This window comes from Vombatus ursinus, unplaced genomic scaffold (genome assembly GCF_900497805.2).
Source record: "Vombatus ursinus unplaced genomic scaffold, bare-nosed wombat genome assembly UNPS02009205.1, whole genome shotgun sequence".
In the NCBI taxonomy this organism is placed as follows: Eukaryota; Metazoa; Chordata; class Mammalia; order Diprotodontia; family Vombatidae; genus Vombatus; species Vombatus ursinus.
The window spans coordinates 34,239,023-34,258,218 of record NW_020948983.1 but is presented as its reverse complement, the minus strand read 5'-3'; the positions used below and the strand labels follow the sequence as shown (position 1 = coordinate 34,258,218).

At 37.3% G+C, this 19,196-nt stretch overlaps 1 pseudogene; it reads left to right on the top strand.

Annotated features, from left to right (window-relative positions):
• The first annotated feature begins 16,036 nt into the window (after positions 1 to 16,036).
• LOC114035666 lies at positions 16,037 to 18,579 on the top strand (annotated as a pseudogene).
• The last annotated feature ends 617 nt before the right edge of the window (positions 18,580 to 19,196 follow it).

The following is a 19,196-nucleotide window of genomic DNA, read 5'->3' as shown; positions in this document are numbered from 1 at the left end:
TCTGCTGCTGACCAGTAGTGAAGCCCCACCCTGGGGCTGACCAACAATGAGACCCTGACTCCGGGACCTGCTAGCAGAGAGACCCTGTTTCCATAGTAACCTAGCAGCAGGGCCCCACCCCTGAGGCAGATCAGCAACAAGATTTCTCCTCCAGAAACAGTCACCAGAAAGACTGTTATAATAGCAACCCAGCAGAAAGGTCCCACCCCTGGGGCAGGCCAGCAGCTAAACCCCACCCCCAGGGGAGGCCAACAGGGAGGTCCCACCCCCCCAGTACAAGCCAGAAGGGTAGCCTACCCTCCCCTGAAAGCAAACAGCTAAGCCCTGAAGTCCAGTGAAAGCCAGCAGTAAGACCAAGCCACAGCACAAAAAACTTGGGACAGTGCAGGACCAGAGCCCAACTCTCACATAAGTCACAAAAAAGGCAGGAAAAATGAGCAAAAAAAAAAAAAAAAAGAACTTGACAGGGAGAATCAAGGCATAAACTTAAAAGAGGACAATAGTGTCAAAATGACTAGATGTAAAGCCTCAAAGAAAAATGTAATTTGGTCTCAGCCCCAAAAAGAGTTCCTGGAAGAGCTTAAAAAAGATTTTAAAAAGCAAATTAGAGAAGTAGAAGAAAATTTTGAAAAAGAAATTAGAGTAATGCAAGAGAATCATGAAACAAGAGTCAATAACATGAGAAGCAATATACAAAATTTTGCCAAGGATAACTTCCTAAAAAAATAGAATTGGTCAAATGGAAAAGAAAGTAAAAAGCTCACTGAAGAAAATAATTCCTTAAAAATTAGAATTAAGCAATTGGAAGCTAATGACCTTATGAATCATTAAGATACAATAAAACAAAATCAAAAAAGTAAAAAAAAAAAATAGAAGAAATGTGAAACTTCTCATTAGAAAAACAACTGTCCTAGAAAATAGATCCAGGAGAGATAATATAAGACTTATTGTCATAAGAAAGTCATAATTTAAAAAAAAGCCTGATCAACGTCTTTCAAGAAATTATCCAAAAAAACTGCCCTGCTATATTAAAACCAGAGGGCAAATAGAAATTGAAAGAATCCACTGCTCACCACCAGAAAAAAAGATCAAAAAATGAAAACTCCCAGCAACATCATAGCCAAATTTCAGAGCTCACAGATCAAGCAGCCAAAAAAAAACCACAATTCAAATATCATGCAGCTACAGTCAGGATTACACAGGATTTGGCAGCTTCCACATTAAAGAACTAGAGGTTTGGAATATGATATACCAGAAGACAAAGGAATTAGTATTACAACCAAGAATCATCTACCTAGCAAAATTGAATATAATCTTTGAATATTTAATGAAATGGAGGACTTTCAAGAATTCCTAATAAAAAGACCAGAGCTGAATAAAAAAATTGACCTCCAAATACAACACTCAAGGAAAACCTAAAAAGGTAAAAAAAGAAACAAGAAAGAGAAAATATAAAGGGGCAACTAGGTGGCACAGTGGATAGAGCTCCAACCTTGGAGTCAGGAGGACCTGAGTTCAAATCCAGCCTCAGACACAGAACACTTACTAACTGTGTGACTCTGGGCAAGTCACTTAACCCCGATTGCCTTACCAAAAAGCAAAAAAATATATATATACATATATATATTAAAAATTCAAATAAGGTTAAACTGTTTACATTTCTCTATGGCAAGATAATATTTGTAACTCTTTAGAACTTTATTACTGTAAGAGCAATTAGGAGTATATGTAGACAAAGGGTGTAGATGTAAGATGACTTTGATGAGATAATACTCCCCCCAAAAAAAATAAAGGGCTAAGAAAGAAAATTGCACTGGAAGAAGGAGGGGGGAGATTGAATGGGATAATTATCCCACATAAAAGAGGCATGAAAGAGTATTATAATGGAGGGGAGGATGGGGGGGTGGAGGGCAAAGTTTAAATCTACTTTCATCAAAATTGGCTCAAAGAAGGAATAACAGTCGAATATAGAAATCTATCTTACCCTATAAGGGAGTAAAAAGGGACAAGGATAATAGAAGGGGTAGGGGGGACTGATAAAAGGGAGGGTAGATTGGGGAAGGCAGTGATCAGAAGTAAAACACTTGTGAGGAAAGAAAAGAGGGGGAGTAAGAGGAGGGGACAAACAAGGGGAAAATAGCATGAAGGGAAATACACAGTTCTTAGTGGGCAGCTATGTGGCATAGTGGATAGAGCACCAGCCCTGGATTCTGGAGGACCTGAATTCAAATCCGGCCTCAGACACATATGACTTCCTAGATGTGTGACTCTGGGCAAGTCACTTAACACCAATTGCCTCACTAAAAAAAAAAATTAAGAATTAAAAAAATAAAAAGAAATACATAGTTTTCATCACCATAAATGTGAATGGGATGAATTCACCCATTAAATGGAAGCAGATAGTAGAATGGATTAAAAACCAGAATCCTACAATATGTTGTTTACAAGAGACACATCTGAGGCAGAGAGATATACACAGGGTAAAGGTAAAGGGCTGGTGCAGAATTTATTATGCTTCACTTGAAGCAATAAAAGCAGAGGTAAGAATCATGATCTAAGACAAAGCAAAAGCAAAAATAGATCTAATTAAAAGAGATAAGGAAGGAAACTATATCTTGCTAAAAGGTATCATAGATCAGGGCTTCTTAAACTTTTTCTACTCATGACCTCTTTGCACCCAAGAAATTTTTACACCACCCTGGATATATAGGTAAATAAAATAGGTATACAAATCAAACATTTACTGATAATAAATCATAAAGAAATGTATTTTAAAACAATTCTTTGGTATATGCATAATTTGACAATTTATTAAAATGAAAGCAAATTTGTATACTAATGAGATGGATGTGCTTGTTTATTTTTACATAAAGAATTAAATCTTGGTAGAATATTTGACACTGCAGGCTGTAGAGCATCTTCAACATTTTTCAGAGTTGATCAATATTTTGATTTTACAATCGTCAATGCTGAGAACACCACCTCACACAAATACATAGTACAAAATGGCAGAAGTATGTTCAGGGCCATTTCAGAAATTGTTGGAAATTCTGTCCTAATACCAAGTCAAAATTCATTTAACAATTTTGTATGTATAGTAAAAACACTGCAATTCATAACATACAATAGTTTCTAATCTGGGCCAAGGTGTTTCTGGAAGCATACAGTGGCATTGCTTGGCATGACGGCATGTATAGTGCAAAGTGCACATCCAAGTGTTCAGAATCATGGCTTCAGTGAAGTTGTGTAGTGCAACACATGCAAGCACTGCCAGAAACACCTCAGATTCATTACGCATTTTATTTTGAAATTAATTTTTGGTCATTGTGCTTTCAAAAACCTTTTACTATTGCCAAATTTTTTGCAACCCCCACATTCAGTTATGCAACCTCATATGGGGTGACAACTCGCAGTTTAAGAAGTGCTGCATAGACAATGAAGTCATATAAATACTAACATATTTGCATCAAATAGTATAGCATCTAAATTTTTAAAGAAATTTAATAAGTTACAGGGATGAGTTACAACTATACTGGAGAGAACCTCAACTTTCCCCTCTCAGAACTAGATAAATGTAACCAAAAAATAAACAAGAAAGAAGTTAAGGAGGTGAATAAAATTCTGGAAAAGTTACATATGATAGATTTCTGGAGAAAACTGAATGGAATAAAAAAAGAATATACCTTTTTTTCAGCAGTACATGAGACTCACAACCTCCCGACCTCACAACCAAATGCAAACAGCAGAAATAGTAAATGCATCCTTTTCAGATCGTAAATAAAATTAATATTCTATTAAAATTACATTCAATAATGGACAATGGAAGGAGAGATTAAAAATTAATTGGAAATTAAATAATCTAATCCTAAAAAATAAGTGAGTTGAAGAACAAATCATAGAAACAATCGATAATTTCATTAAACAAAATGACAACAATGAGACGACATACCAAAATTTATGGGATGCAGCCAAAGAGTTACTTAGGGGAAATTTTGTGTCTCTAATTGCCTACATAAATAAAATACAGAAGAAGCAGATCGATGAATTGGGCATGCAACTGAAAAAAACACACACTAGAAAAAGAACAAATTAAAAATCCCCAATTAAACATCAAATTAGAAATCCTGAAAATCAAAGGAGAGATTAATAAAATTGAAAGTAAGAAAACCATTGAACTAATAAATAAAACTAGAAGCTGGTTTTATGAGGATAAAACAATAAAACTGATAAACCATTAGTTAATTTGATTTTAAAAAGAAAAGAAGAAAACTAAGTTGCTAGTATCCAAAATGAAAGGGGTGCATTCACCATCAATGAAGAGGAAATTAAGACAATTATTAGGAGCTGTTTCGCTAAATAAATATTTGTCAATAAATTTGGCAATCTAAATGAATTGGGTGAATATCTACAAAAAAATATAAATTACCCAGGCTAACAGAAGAAGAAATAAAATACTTAAATAACTCAATCTTAGAAAAAGAAATTGAACAAGCCATCAATGAACTTCCTAAGAAAAAAAGCCGCAGGACTAGATGGATTCACAAGTGAATCCTACCAAACATTTAAAGAACAATGTTCTTTATACTATATAAACCACATATATATACTATATAAACAATTTGGGAAAATAGAAACAGGATCCCTACCAAACTCCTGTTTGACACAAATATGGTACTAATACCTAAACGAGGAAAAGCCAGAACAGAAAAAGAACATTATAGAAAATTTCCCTAATGAATATTGGTGCAAAAAATTTAAATAAAATATTAACTAAAAGATTACAGCAATATATCACAAGGATCATACACTATGACCAGGTGGGATTTATACCAGGAATGCAGGGCTGGTTCAATATTTGGAAAACTATCAGCATAATTGGCCACATCAATAACAAAACCAACAGAAATCATATGATTATCTCGATAGATGCAGAAAAAGTCTTTGACAAAATACAACACTCATTCCTATTAAAAACACTAGAAAGCAGAGGAATAAATGGAGCTTACCTTAAAATGATAAGTAATATTTATCTAAAACCATCAGCAAGCATTATCTGTAATGGAGATGAGCTAGAAGCCTTCCCAATACAATCAGTGGTGAAGCAAGGATGCCCATTATCACCTCTATTACTTAATATTGTACTAGAAATGTTAGCTATAGTAGTAAGAGAAGAAAAAGAAATTAAGGGAATTAGAATAGGCCAGGGGTGGGGAACCTGTGGCCTCCACAGAACAAATCCCCTTCTAGGTCCTCAAGTGGGGCCCTTTGACTGAATCCAAATCTTCACAGGATCCGTGAAGTTTGGACTCAGTCAAAGGGCCCCACTTGAGGATGTGTTCTGTAAAGTTTGGATTCAGCCAAAAAGCCACACTTGAAGACCTAGAAGGCCACATGTGGCCTTGAGGCCACAAATTCCCCACCCCTGGAAGAGGTAAAGAGGAAACAAAGCTATCACTCTATGCTGATGATATGACGTTATACTTAGAAAACCCTAGAGAATCAACTAAAGAACTACATGAAATTATCAACAACTTTAGCAAAGTTGCAGGATACAAAATAAACCCACATAAATCATCACCATTTGTATATATTACCAACAAAGTACAGCAATGAGACATAGAAAGAGAAATTGCATTTAAAATAACTGTAAACAATATAAAATACTTGGGAGCCTCCCCGCCAAAACAAATCCAGGAACTATACGCACAGAACTATAAAAATAAAGTCAGATCTAAACAATTAAAAAAAAATTGCTCATGGGTAGGTCAAGTCAATGTCATAAAAATGACAATTCTGCCTAAATTAATCAATTTATTCAGTGACACACCAATCAAGCTATCAAAAAATATTTTATAGAGCTAGAAAAAAATAATAAAATTCATCTGGGATGACAAAAGCTCAAGGATATCAAGGAAATCAATGAAAAAAAAGGTAAAGTAGGTGTTCTAGCCGTACCAGATCTCAAACTATATTATAAAGTGATAATTATCAAAAGAATCTGGTACCAGCTAAGAAGTAGAGTGGTAGATCAGCAGAATAGATTAGGTACAAAATATTACATAAATGACCGTAGTAATCTAGTATATGAAAAATCCAAAGATCCAAGATTTTGGAACAAAAACTCATTATTTGACAAAAACTGCTGGGAAAACATATACCGAGATAAGGTCAAAAATGGATACATGATTTACACATAAAGGGTAATACCATAAGCAAATTAAGAGAGTACTGAATGGTTTATCTGTCAGATTTATGGATAAGGAAAGAATTTAGGACCAAAGAAGAAATAGGGAGCATTATAAAATATAAAAAGATAATTTTGATTATATAAAATTAAAAAAATGTTTGCACAAACAAAATCAGTGTAACCAAAAGTACAAGGAAAGCAGAAAACTGGGGGGAAATTTTTGCAACAAGTATCTCTGATGAAGGCCTCATCTCTCAAATATATAGAGAACTGAGTAAAATGTATAAAAATACAAGTCATTCCTCAATTGCTAAGTGGTCAAAGGACATGAACAGGTAGTTTTCAGATAAAGAAATCAAAGCTATCTATAGTCATATGAAAAAATACTCTAGATCACTATTGACCAGAGAAATGCAAATTAAAACAACTCTGAGGTACTACCTCACACCTTGATTGGCTAATATGACAAAAAAGGAAAATGTTGGATGTTTGAGGGGATGTGGGAAAACTGGGACGTTAATGCATTGTTGGTGGAGTTGTGAACTGATCCAACCATTTTGGAGAGCAATTTGGAACTATGCCCAAAGGGCTATAAAACTGTGCATACTCTTTGATCCAGGAATACCACTGGTAGGTCTGTATACCAAAGACATCCCCCAAAAAAGAGAAAAGGACCTATTTGTGTAAAAATATTTATAGCAACTCTTTTTTTAGTGGTTAAGAATTAGAAATCAAAGAGATGCCTGTCAATTGGGTAATGGCTAAACAAGCTGTGGTATATGATTATAATGGGATATTATTGTGCTATATTGTGCTAAATGACAAGCAGGATGATTTCAGAAAAACCTTGAAAGACTTACATGAACAGTGAAGTGAACAGAACCAGGAGAACATTGTACACATTAACAGCAATATTGTTTGATGAAAAACTGTGAGTGACTTAGCTAATCTTAGAAATACAATGATCCAAAGATGATCCCAGAGGACTAATGATGAAACATATCATCTGCCTCCAGAGAAAGAACTGGTATTGTTTGAATATAGACTGAAACATGCTATTTTTTACTTTTTCATTTCTTTTCTTTTATTCGAGTCTTCTTATACAAAGTGACGAATATGAAAATGTTATACATAATTGCAAATGTATAGCCTATATCTGATTGTTTACCATCTCAGGGAGAGGGGATGGGAGGGAAGGAGGAGGGAAAGAATTTGGAACTCAAAACTTTAAAATATTTTTAAATAAATCAATAAAATATTAAAATGGAGGGGGGAGAAAAATAAAAGTGAATCCCTTGTATGAGGAAATCCTGTCTTACCCTAACACTGAATCTTTTAGAAAAAAATGAAAACAATATCTTCTTGCATTTGTTGGACAAAACACATTATTTCTAATTCCAGGCATAACTCGAACAAATAATTCTGCTGTTAAAAATTAGTTCCCCCTTATTCCTGTGGATACAAGGGACAAACACTATTTACTTAAATACCCACCTTTGAATTGTTTTATTGCTTACAGGGAACTGGAGAGAGATTTCTGAAAAACATCTGTTGTCCCTCTGCAGTAGAGAGCAGACAGTTTGTATTGTGATAAGACAGCGAATTCACAAATACAGAGTGGGAAACAACTTGCTTTGAGTTTTTTATTTTTTGTTTTTTCAAAATACAAGTCAGAGAGTCCAGGGACCCTCTAAACTGCTCATAGAAATGGGAGAGAATTTGAGCAACACCATGAATCAGCAAAATCCCAGAAAATACCTGGTTCTAGAAATGTGATTAGCACTTAGGAACCAAACTAGATTCAGGCAGCAATCAAAAAGAATAAACTGCCAACTTAAGCTACACCATGGAAAACATGCACATTTGTTTTTATAAAAAGAAACAGCTTTCATTTTTTTCTGTAGCTACAAGGGGGAAAACACCAGAAAGGTACTTTTAGTTGAAATTTATGTCTAGATTACACATAATGATGAAAAGTCTAATATTAATTCTCATCAGAAGCATCCATTCAGATATAATGCTATCATGTACTAGATTCGCATCTCATTACCTCAGCCTTTAAAGGTTCCCCCAAGAAGACATTTAAGATGCTCATTATAGGAGGAGAAATGTCAGGTGATGTTCCAGATAAGCCTGATAGCTGCTTCTAAACAGAAATTCGGGTGTGAATAAAACACATACCAATAAGGATCTCAGTAACCAAAAGAATCTTGAATGTCTTATTATGTATCTTGAAATGTCATTTCCTTTACTGTCAATGACTTCTAAATAATCCATTCAGATACCAGAGAACACATTAGCTCTGTCTCTCCTCACATTTTCATACACTGGCTTACTAACTAATTCCTTTCTCACAGCTCTCTGGCACCAACCCAAGAACCCTGCCACTTTATTCTTCCTAAAACAACCCCCTTGCTTAAAAATTTTTAATACAGCCCCAAACCTCTTAACCAGGTATTCATTGCTTTCTAACATCTAATAGGACAGCTAGGAGGCACAGTGGATAGAATGCCAAGCTTGGAGTCAGGAAGACTCATCTTCCTGAGTTCAAATCTGACCTCAGACACTAGCTATGTGACCCTAGGCAAGTCACTTAACCCTGTTTGCCTCAATTTCCTCATCTGTAAAATGAGCTGGAAAAGGAAATGGCAAACTACTCCAATGTCTTTGCCAAAGAAACCCCAAATATGGTCATCCCTGGACTCAAGGACCTTACCAGAAGGAAATACAAATATAAAAATTACACCATAATTGGAGGAGGCTGGCACTAACAATTAGGGAAGGTCTCTTGAAGGAGGTAGCAGTACTTGAAATGAGCCTTGAATGAAAGAAGGTATTCCAAGGTTGGAAATAAGGAAAGCATATGTTCCAGGATTGGGGGACACTCTATACAGAGGCACAGATACGGCAGATGAAAGTCCATGTACAAGGAATAGCATGTGAGCCAGTTTAGCTGAAATATAGACTATGTAAGGGGAAATGATACATAACCAGCCTAGGAAGATGTGTTGGGGCCAGGCTGTGAGGGATTTTAAATACCAAATAGAGAAGTTTGTATTTTATCCTATTGGCATTTGGATGCCACTGAAACTTCTTGAGTAAAGGAGTGATATAGACTTCAGTAATATCAATTTGGCAACTATGTGGACAACAGATTAATGAGAGGAGAAGCTGGACATGGGGGGTTGTAAAAAGAGGCTTACTGCAATAGTCCAGGCAAAAGATGATGAGGATTGGACCAATGAGAACAAAAAATTCCTGTCCACAACATTCCAATGCTTTGGTTGGAGTCATACCCTCTTGAGGCTGCCCACTGTACTTTGGGCTTGTCCTAATTGTTAGGAAATATCACCTTACATCAAACCTAAATTTATCTCTGTTCATTCCACCCCCTGAATTCCTAGTTCCATCCTTTGGTTCAATAGCATACTAGTAGTATTCAATTTAGAAACAGGCAATAATTCTGTTGAAACTGGACGAGATGAAAATGAAGGCCAACATCCCTCACCTCAAGAGATGAACCATAATCTTCTGAGACGGATGGAGTGCCTTTTCCAATAGTCTCTTTAGCTACCCATACAAAATCCTAATCTACTGGTCTACTCTGGCAAACTGAGTTTTCCCTTCTTCCCAACCTTTGCTTGTCCTATTCCTCTCTTCAACCTCTCTGGAACACCCTCTCTGCTTCTTTCTCCCTGAGTATCATTAATTCTGTGGTGTCCAACTGATGTTCTTCCTCCTCAAGGAAGCCTACTCTGATGACTCAGGCCCACGGTGATCACTGCAACCTCTGGATCTCTACAGCATTTATTGTCTCTACCATTCATTTGATTCATATAAAACACTGCTTTGGAGAGTTAGTTACCTTTTTCATAGTATCTATTCTGTATACTCAACTAGATTGTAAATAATTTGAGAATAGGGACAGTGCCTTCTTTTTATTGCCCATAAGCACCTAACAAAACGCCTTGCACATGGTTGATGTACATAATTGATGGTTGATAATTTTTTTTATGATTGGCCAATCAATTGAAAAAAATTTTAAAGGCTTCTTTCTGACTTTAGTGTATACACAAAGTACGCACAACTTATATAGTTTTTTGCTGGGTGAGAAAAAAATTATATAATGTTCAGGCTGCTTTAAAATCAAATTGTCTTTTTTCCACCGTGGGTTACTTCCTTTTGTTTTTAGGAATTTTTTTTTACTACAAGGTCTTACTAATTAAATCACCCAACAAGCAGTTTGAGTGTGTATTGAATTGCAATGGTGATTAGGGGATCACTATACAGAAGTAAGGGGCACCTAGGTGGCCAATGGATAGAGTACTGTGCCTGGAGTTAGGAAGACTGGAGTTCAAATTCGGTCTCAGATGCTTCTTAGCTGTGTGATGCTGGGCAAGTCACTTAACCCTGTTTGCTTCAGTTTCCTCATTTGTAAAAGGAGAGAGAAATGCCAAACCACTCTAGTATCTTTGCCAAGAACCCCACCACCACCAAAAAAGGGGGTCTTGAAGAGTCAGTCATGACTGAAAAGGACAACAAATATGGGATGGTTAATAGGCTATTTCTAAGAGGCAAACACCTGAATCAATATGCAGGGAAAGAAAATTCAGGAAGCCCTTCCCATTTGACAATCCATGATTCACATTTTTCAAACATTTGCAGTTCAACATCCCTTCAAGTAATGCTACTTTTTTTTTGCTGAGTCCCACGGAGGTGCGATGTTGGGGGGAGATTAGAGGATGATGTTTGACTGAAATGTTGATTCTGGGAATTTTATTACATGGCTAAAAGTGTGCTGGAGCCAGCTCAAACTAGCTCTGGAGAAGGGGGTGGTGTGGAGAGAGGAACAAAGAGAAAGATAGAGATCATGCAAATACAATATAAAGTGACAATTAGTTGTACCTTAATAGATTGGATTGCTGGATTGCCTTTGGGAAATTTAAAAATTAATTTGACTCCCAACTTTTCCCCAAAACAAAGGCCCAATTTAATAATACCAATATTCTACCTGGACTGTTGCATTGCTATAGTTATAGAACACTACAATTTTAAAAGAATTAAAAATTACTCAGAGGACAATGGTTGGTTGTGACCAGGCTACAACATATAACAGATAACAAATTTCAAAAAAGAAGTACAAAAAAGATGTCATAGAGGAATACATGAAGGAAAATGAAGATGATCTGACCACATGGCATGAATGAAAAATAGCCTATGGACAATCTATCTGTTCTGCCTGTCATGATATCAGGATAAAGCAGGGAAGGTAACCAGCATATCAGGTGGACCCCCAGGTCAAAACTTATGGAGAAACATAAACAATAATTGCAGAGGATGGACAGATATGAATGGTTGTGCTTTGAATTATTGAAGGAAATATGTAAGTCATTGACATCATAGATCCATTTAAGCTCAAATGAGTATCCCTTATACGGAATATTTTGTCCAAAACTTAAATAAGATTTTGAATCTCTTCAGATGTATTTTACAGACATATCCACCAGCATAATTGTGAGGAAAGGGTTGTACACAAAACGTATATGTGTGTTTTCAAGTATAAGGAGACAGGTTTCTCGTTGACCAAAATATGGCACAAAAGCCTCAGGGTTTAGCTGATGACAGATATGTACAATAAAGGTAGCAATGCAGAAAATAATGACCTTGTCTCTACTTACTTTTGTTCTGGTACAAATCCATTTCTAAGCCAGAAAGACTAGGAATGTCTAGCCCTAAATAAGATAGTTACCTGGAACAGAGGGTTATTTTCTCCCACTTAGAAGCCTAGAAGAAAAGCCTGGGGGCACTCTGCCTGGCTTTTGTCATATACGCGGTAGCTATCACTAAAGAACTATCAGCCAGCTGCTCTTAGCATCTACTACACCCTGGCAAAACAGAACTGAGATGGGTGGCAGGTAGCCTTAAAGAGATGAAACCCAGAAGTTGGATGGATAGTAGGGAGAAACACCCAGGAGAAACTCATTGTCGTTGCTGTCCTTTGTACTTGAAGAGGACCAAAATGACATCACGATCACAGGGTCAATGTGTGTGTGTGTGTCCCACAGTGACTGATCAGACCAGTACAAGATGGGAAGGCTCTCACAGGTTGGGCACAAATTGTCTGGAGAAATTACATGCCTACTAATCACCATGAGATCATCTGAGAACATACATGCTAAGTAGTTATCCCAAGACCAGTGGAACAACACACCCAATAGAAATGCCACATCTTCTGGGGTGCAGGTCCAATGAGAGCAATGTGAAGACATCATCAGAAATCATCAAAGACCCTGCAGCACCAGAAGCAAGAGTTGTCCTTCCCCCACTGTGCTCTTCCCACACATGTTCCCTATGTGAATGTCATTCATACATGATCTCTATGCATGCTAACTGATCCCGTTTAAAGTGAGTATTTGTAAGAGAGTATTACCCAAGTTGGAGTGAGTAGGGAGGAGGGAATGATCCATTATTGCTTTTCTTACCATCCTATTTTATTAAATGAATTTGATTTAAATTGTATCCTCTGACTAGAGGAAAAAAATAAGCATATTGATGGGAGCTTGTGAGCTAAGATTTCAAATGGATGTGGACCCACCAGGTACCTTGAATATGAAATAGCTATTGTCACAGCCCCACATGTGATAGGGGGGCATCTCAGGTACTACACAAGATAATATGAATATGTTTTAAATATGTTGTAATCTCCTTAACAAAAGACTCAGTATCTTATACTTCTTTTACATCCTTTATAGCACCTAACAGTCATATAATTGATATTCAAGGAATAATTGTTAATTGATAGATTTCAATAACATGTTTATGTATAAAATATTTATAGTTACTCATTTAATCAATCATTTGGTTGATATTCAACATTAACCTAAGTGGCTTGCTAACATCCACTGTTAAATGTAACTCAAACATATTCCTTCAGATAGAAACTATTTAACTTGTCAAATCAGTCAGGAGATAAAAGAGCCCTTCAGAAATCAATTAGGAGCTTTCCTACATCTTAATTTACATTTTCCATTGAGAACCAGTTCCATGGAAAAAGAGAGGAAAGGAGGAAGAGAGATGGAGACTGACAGGCAAACCAGCACACAAAGAGATAGCAAAAGCATAGATAAAACCATCATGTCTAGCCATCACGATTTCAAAGTATTTATACCAGAAAAAGACTATATTGACATATAAAATTCCCTCACCTAACCCTTTTGTCCATTCACATAAGAGTGAGAAAGTAGATAATTTCTCATTCCCTGACCTATTCTTAATCAAGATAGGATGACTCATCATGCCCCTATGCTCCCATGATCCACAATTTCAGAAATTCTCCCTACAATCTGGCACTTCTCACTAAGTCTCTTACGGCTGTGCAGAAAATTGCCACAGCTGCCGGCACCACAAACTTCTGACTACAGACTTCCCCCAGGAGCCAAACATAAACCCAAGTGGCTCTACTTTTTATGCCAAGAAAATTTGTGTCCTCCATTATGAAGGCAAAGAGAGAAGCAAGCTCTGTGAGTGTCCCTTCCACATACAAAAAAGATGATTATGGACTCAGAGGAGACACCCTAAAAAGGGCATCAGAGCTGTCTTTTAAAACATCTTATTTCATCATTATCATTTCAATTCAATTCAACAAACATTTGTTGATTGTTTATTGTGCAGAAAGGATAGAGCTAGGTATTGTAGGAGATCCAGTCTGTTTCCTCATGGAGCTCATAAGGTAGTAGCAAAATATGGCACAAAAACGAATACAGTATAAAATAACACATGAAAATACCAGATAAGTGCAAACTATATGCTATGTGATTCTAAATACATAGAAAGGTTTCCCCCACCACTGACTCCCAGGAGATCAAAGATGTACTGGAAGAAGAGCATGTGGTTTAGAACTTAAAGGCAGAAAGGGAGAAAAGAATTCCATGCATAAGGAATAGGAAACAGCCAAGTTGGTGGAATAGGAGGAAGCAGTGCGGCAGGCACTTTGGATAGAGCGCCAGGTCTGGAGTCAAGAAGACTCATCTTGGTGAGTTCAAATCCAACCCCAAACACTTACTAGCTGCGTGATCCTGAGCAAATCACTTAACTCTGCCTCAGTTTCCTCATTCATAAAATGAGCTGGAGAAGGAAATGGCAAACCACTCCAGTATCCTTGCCAAGAAAAGCCCAAATGGAGTCACAAAGAGTCAGACAGGACTGGGAAAAAAAAAAAAAACTTTGTGCAGCTCCTCTCTATAATGCATCCAGCAAACACCTGGAAAACACACCTTACTGGTTCCTGATCAGGAAATCCATGAAAAAATTACAATGAGACTTTTTTCCATCCCAGATTGACATAGGAAAACAAGCAGAGTTCTTCAGACCCTTCTAGCCTTCCAGCACAAGGACAATCAGGGACCTGGGGCTGTGTACTACGGCAAGAAGAGTTCCCAGATCCAGCACGGATGGACTTGATGCTATACACAGTATGGGAGTAAGTGCCAACTGGCAGTTCTGTTGCTTGTACCCCAGAGCTAAGTCACCCACATCCGTGTGTGTGTGTGTGTGTGTGTGTGTGTGTGTGTGTGTGTTTTACATCCTCAACCCTTCTTAGAAGTCAAAAGAGGAAAGAGAGTACCCCAACGGATTAATCATCAGGTAGACAGGACAGTTCAGGGTCCTTAGCATTCAATGCCTTTGCACTGGCTGTCCCCTCTACCTATAATATCTCTGCCTCTTAAAATCCTTAGCTTCCACCTCCTTATAACCCTAGTTGTTGACACTCTCTCTCTCTCTCTCTCTCTCTCTCTCTCTCTCTCTCTCTCTCCAACTTATATTTACTTCTCCCTTTATAGCTCAATACACCCCCTCAATAGATTATAAGCTCCTTGAGGGCAGAAATTTTTTAGGCTGTGTATCTCCATAGCTTACCACACCCCTTTGCACATCGCATTTGCTTAATAAATGACTTAAATTTAATTAGAAGACAATGTTTAGTAGTTTTGAACTGATCATATCTAAAAGTGCCAGGACTTCTGAGAAGTACAGATTAAAAAGCCATAGACCTGGAAGCACTGAGGCATGACTGAGTACATAGCGAAGTGGCCAGCTCAAAACAAAGCCAAGGATACTCAAGAATCAAGTGCACAGCCTACAGCAAAGAATGATTAGTTGTTAAAGCTGGAAGGAACCTTAGAGATCATTTGGACCAACCCTCTCATTTTACAGAGGAGAAAAATGAGACTCAGAGAGACTGAGTCAGCAGCAGAACCAGATTGGAATCCAAATCTCCTGATTCCTAGTTCATTGCTCTTTCTACTATACACACTGTGGTCATAAAGCATACAGACACTCAGTAAGGTAATGAGTCAAAATCAGTTAAACAGGCAAGATTTGGAGAATATAAAGACCAAATAGTGTGGCAAGGGAGATGGTAAAAAACAAAAACAAAAACAGGAAGTCAGGAAAGAATAAGGAGACTTGCAGAAAGCAGAAAAGCAAGATAAAGCAAATAGGAGAACAGATTTGGAGTAGTAACCCAAAGAGACCTTGATTCTAAGGCAGACTCCTATAAGAGAACGACGTTTCTTTTACTAGCATAGATATTATTCCATGGTTTATCTAGCCTAGGCCTTGAAGGTAGAGGCAGGGAAATGATTTCAACTGGCGAGAGGGCATGTGTGTGAAAGAAAAACTAGGTTGGGTCCTGCAAGCAATGGGTAGATGATTGAGTGCTCCATGCTCAGTCTACTGATTAAATAATGTGATACTACACCAAATATATGACTCAGCTGCTTGCAGTCTCTACCTTGAAACTCCTCCACATGGTAGTAAATTTCAGTTGTTCACCAAAATCATTAGGGAATGCTGGACTGCAGCAGTTCAAGTAATAGAAAGTTACAGCCAGAGAAGACAGTGAGTGGAGGAAAGGCCAAGGGCAATATCTTTTGATGATAGAAACCTTTCCCCTATTTACCCAATGGGGCTAATAAAGAGGGAATCAGAGATCACTCAGGGGAATAGGACATGGGGGTCAACCAGGCCAAGGTGCTATAGGCCCATGAAATCATAGGATGATAGACATTTATGCTCAAGACACTTAGAGGTCTTCAAACCCATACACCTGCCTCTCAACACAGCTATAGTCATTCAGGAAAAATGGCTGACTACTTTCTTCTTAAAGACCTCCAGAAAACGAAATTCCATAACTTTCTTCAATCATCTACTTCATTGTCTAAAATTGTAAATTAGGAATGATAAGAACAGAGAGCTAAAAAGGTATCTGAGGGCCCATCTAATCCAAATGAGGACTTACTGTTACAAATGAGGAAAACTAAGACTCAGGTTAAGTGACTTGCCCAGGGTCACACAGCTAATAGGTGACAAAGGTGACGGTTTTTTCTCATGTATATTCTGAATATCCCTTAATTTATGCCTATTTCCTTAGGGAAGACTGAAAAAACTCTGGCCATTATATCTCTATAAACCTCACATGAACACTCACGATCATTTTTTTCCAGAGTGAAGTAATTGCAATTACTTAACCTTTTATCTGCAATCCTATTTTCCAAATTCCTATTCATTTTCAGAGCCTCCTTCTGACTTATCTACAAACTCTTCTTGGAAAATGTGACAAATAAAATAACAAAATAGCCTATTTAAGTAAAAGGATTAATCCACAAATATTACAAGTGTTTAAAGATGTGGTTGTATTTTGTTAGCAATTCATGGCCCAGAATTCAGAGTTATTTCCCTCTGGCCTTTTGAACTCATCCAAAAGAAAAGAAAAATATAGACTTTAAAGTAGTCCACAAGATTTGTAGAAGCCATGCTTTTAAAATACCATCTACTGGCTCATTGTAGTTCTCAAGGATTCTATTAGATCACACGATGTCTTTTTTTTTTTACATATGCAGTGAGGCCAAACATTCCAGATCACATGATTTCTAAAAATGGCTTGGTATTTCTTTTTTGTTTTGTTTTGTTTTGTTTTTACTGGAATCAGGAAGACTAAGGTTCAAATACCGCCAAACATACTTATTAGCTGGGTGATCATGAATAAGTCACTTAATTTCTCTAGGCCTCAGTTTCCTTATCTGTAAAATTGATGAGGTTAGCTTCAAAAACCTCTAAGGTCCCTTCCAGCTATAAATTTTGATCTTTTGAACTCTAATTCATTGGTGTGGATAATCTTTCTCAGGATATTGAACATAATCCCTCTTTGCCTTCTCATTCTCTTTAATTCTTCTGTTTTCCCCAAAATCCTCTCAGAGGATCTATCCCAGAAGCTAGAATCCTTCCTCTTATTTTTTTTTTTTTTAGTATCAGGGGCTACTAATGTGCCATTGCAGCTCTCTGTCTCTTGCCTCTGATTTTTTCACATGATTGACTCACCCCCTTTTCCAGTCATGCATATCATCAATAACATCATTGACATGACTTTCTATACACCAATAATTGCTAGTAATATGTCACAGTCTGTTTGTACCCTTTTTGAGATTCTTAATGTGTTAATAACAAAATAAATAGCTGTCTTGACCTCCTGTGGCACAGAGGCTACTCAGGAAATATCTATGCCTTATGCAAAAGAGATAGAGACAGGGCTGAGCAAGCTTTTTCACAATTCAGCAATGGCTGATCTTTCTTTCCTCTGAACTCTCCTGAAGTGTGTTTGTTATATTTTTTAGAAGTGGCACAACATAATGGATAGTGTGCTTGGCTTAGGGTCAGAAAGTCTTTGGTCCAAATCTTCCCTCTCTTACTAGATTTCTTACTCTCAGCTATGTAAGATTTGCATAATCCAACACTTTAAAGATAGTAATGATTGCCCAAAGTGTGGCAATCAGGTTCATGAGACAAATCCTTTAGAAATGCTACAACTGGACAATACATTAGAGGAAATTATATTTAAGCTAGTTCCTGGACTACAAGAACAGGAACTTGAGTGTGAGACAGAATTTTGGAAGAAAAACAAGTCTCAAGAAAATGGACAAGATGAGACTTCAAAAACTGACAAACTCAAAGCAGAAGGTGATAAAAATCAAGACGACAAGGACTATCATAGAAGTGACCCACAAATTGCCATCTGTCTTGATCACTTACGTAATACTGGGCCATCAGGGGAGAATGTGGTAAATTTCTTCTTAAGGAAGAAATTTATCTGATGTCCTACACATGTGCCTGTGGGAACTATTAAAAAATTTCTAAGTTTAAAGCCAAAGCTTCCAAGTTCTTATTAGTTGGATGTCCTATGCAATGGTGATATTATGGGGAAGGACCACAGCATGAAATTCATCTATATGACAAGATGGCGACTAAGAGGCAAAAATTTTTGGTGTCTGAACTGCTCAGCTTTGCAAGTCTGCTCACTTAACCCCTTCATGTTTCAGGAAAACCCCAAGGACTAAAGCACTAAGTCATAGATGGGGTTGTCCTCTTCATTAGTTGAAAGGAGTTCCCTTTGCTGGCAAGATCACCAATCTTTCATGTGTGGAATTCCTGTTCTGCCTTGTAATATACTTACTTGTGTGCTCTTCTTATCCTCCTCTAGCTCAGTGCCTAAAACAGAGTAGGCTTTAATAGATACTTGTTGATTGATGTTCCTACCAGATTATAAATGCCCTTATAATCCTTGCCCAGGTAACTATGCCTCCATAACGTGGGAACTGCCTGCCTGCCTAATTGGAGGATCATCATTTCAGGTGGAGTCTCAGCCATGCTCAAGTCACTCTCCAGACTGTTCTACCTCGTCCTCATCAGCATCCTGGCCTCAACTCAGGTGCCCTCCTTCCTTCTCTCAACACTGCCCCCCTTTTCAATTTACCTTTGTGTTTTATCCTTTCCTACTAAAATATAATCTCTTTGAGAGAAGGGACCATCTTGTTTTATCATTTTTGTTTTTGCTTTTTTTTTTTTTTTGGCAAGGCAATTGGGGTTAAGTGACTTGCCCAGGGTCACACAGCTAGTATCAAGTGTCCGGTCTAAGACCGGATTTGAACTCAGGTCCTCCTGACTCCAGGCCCGG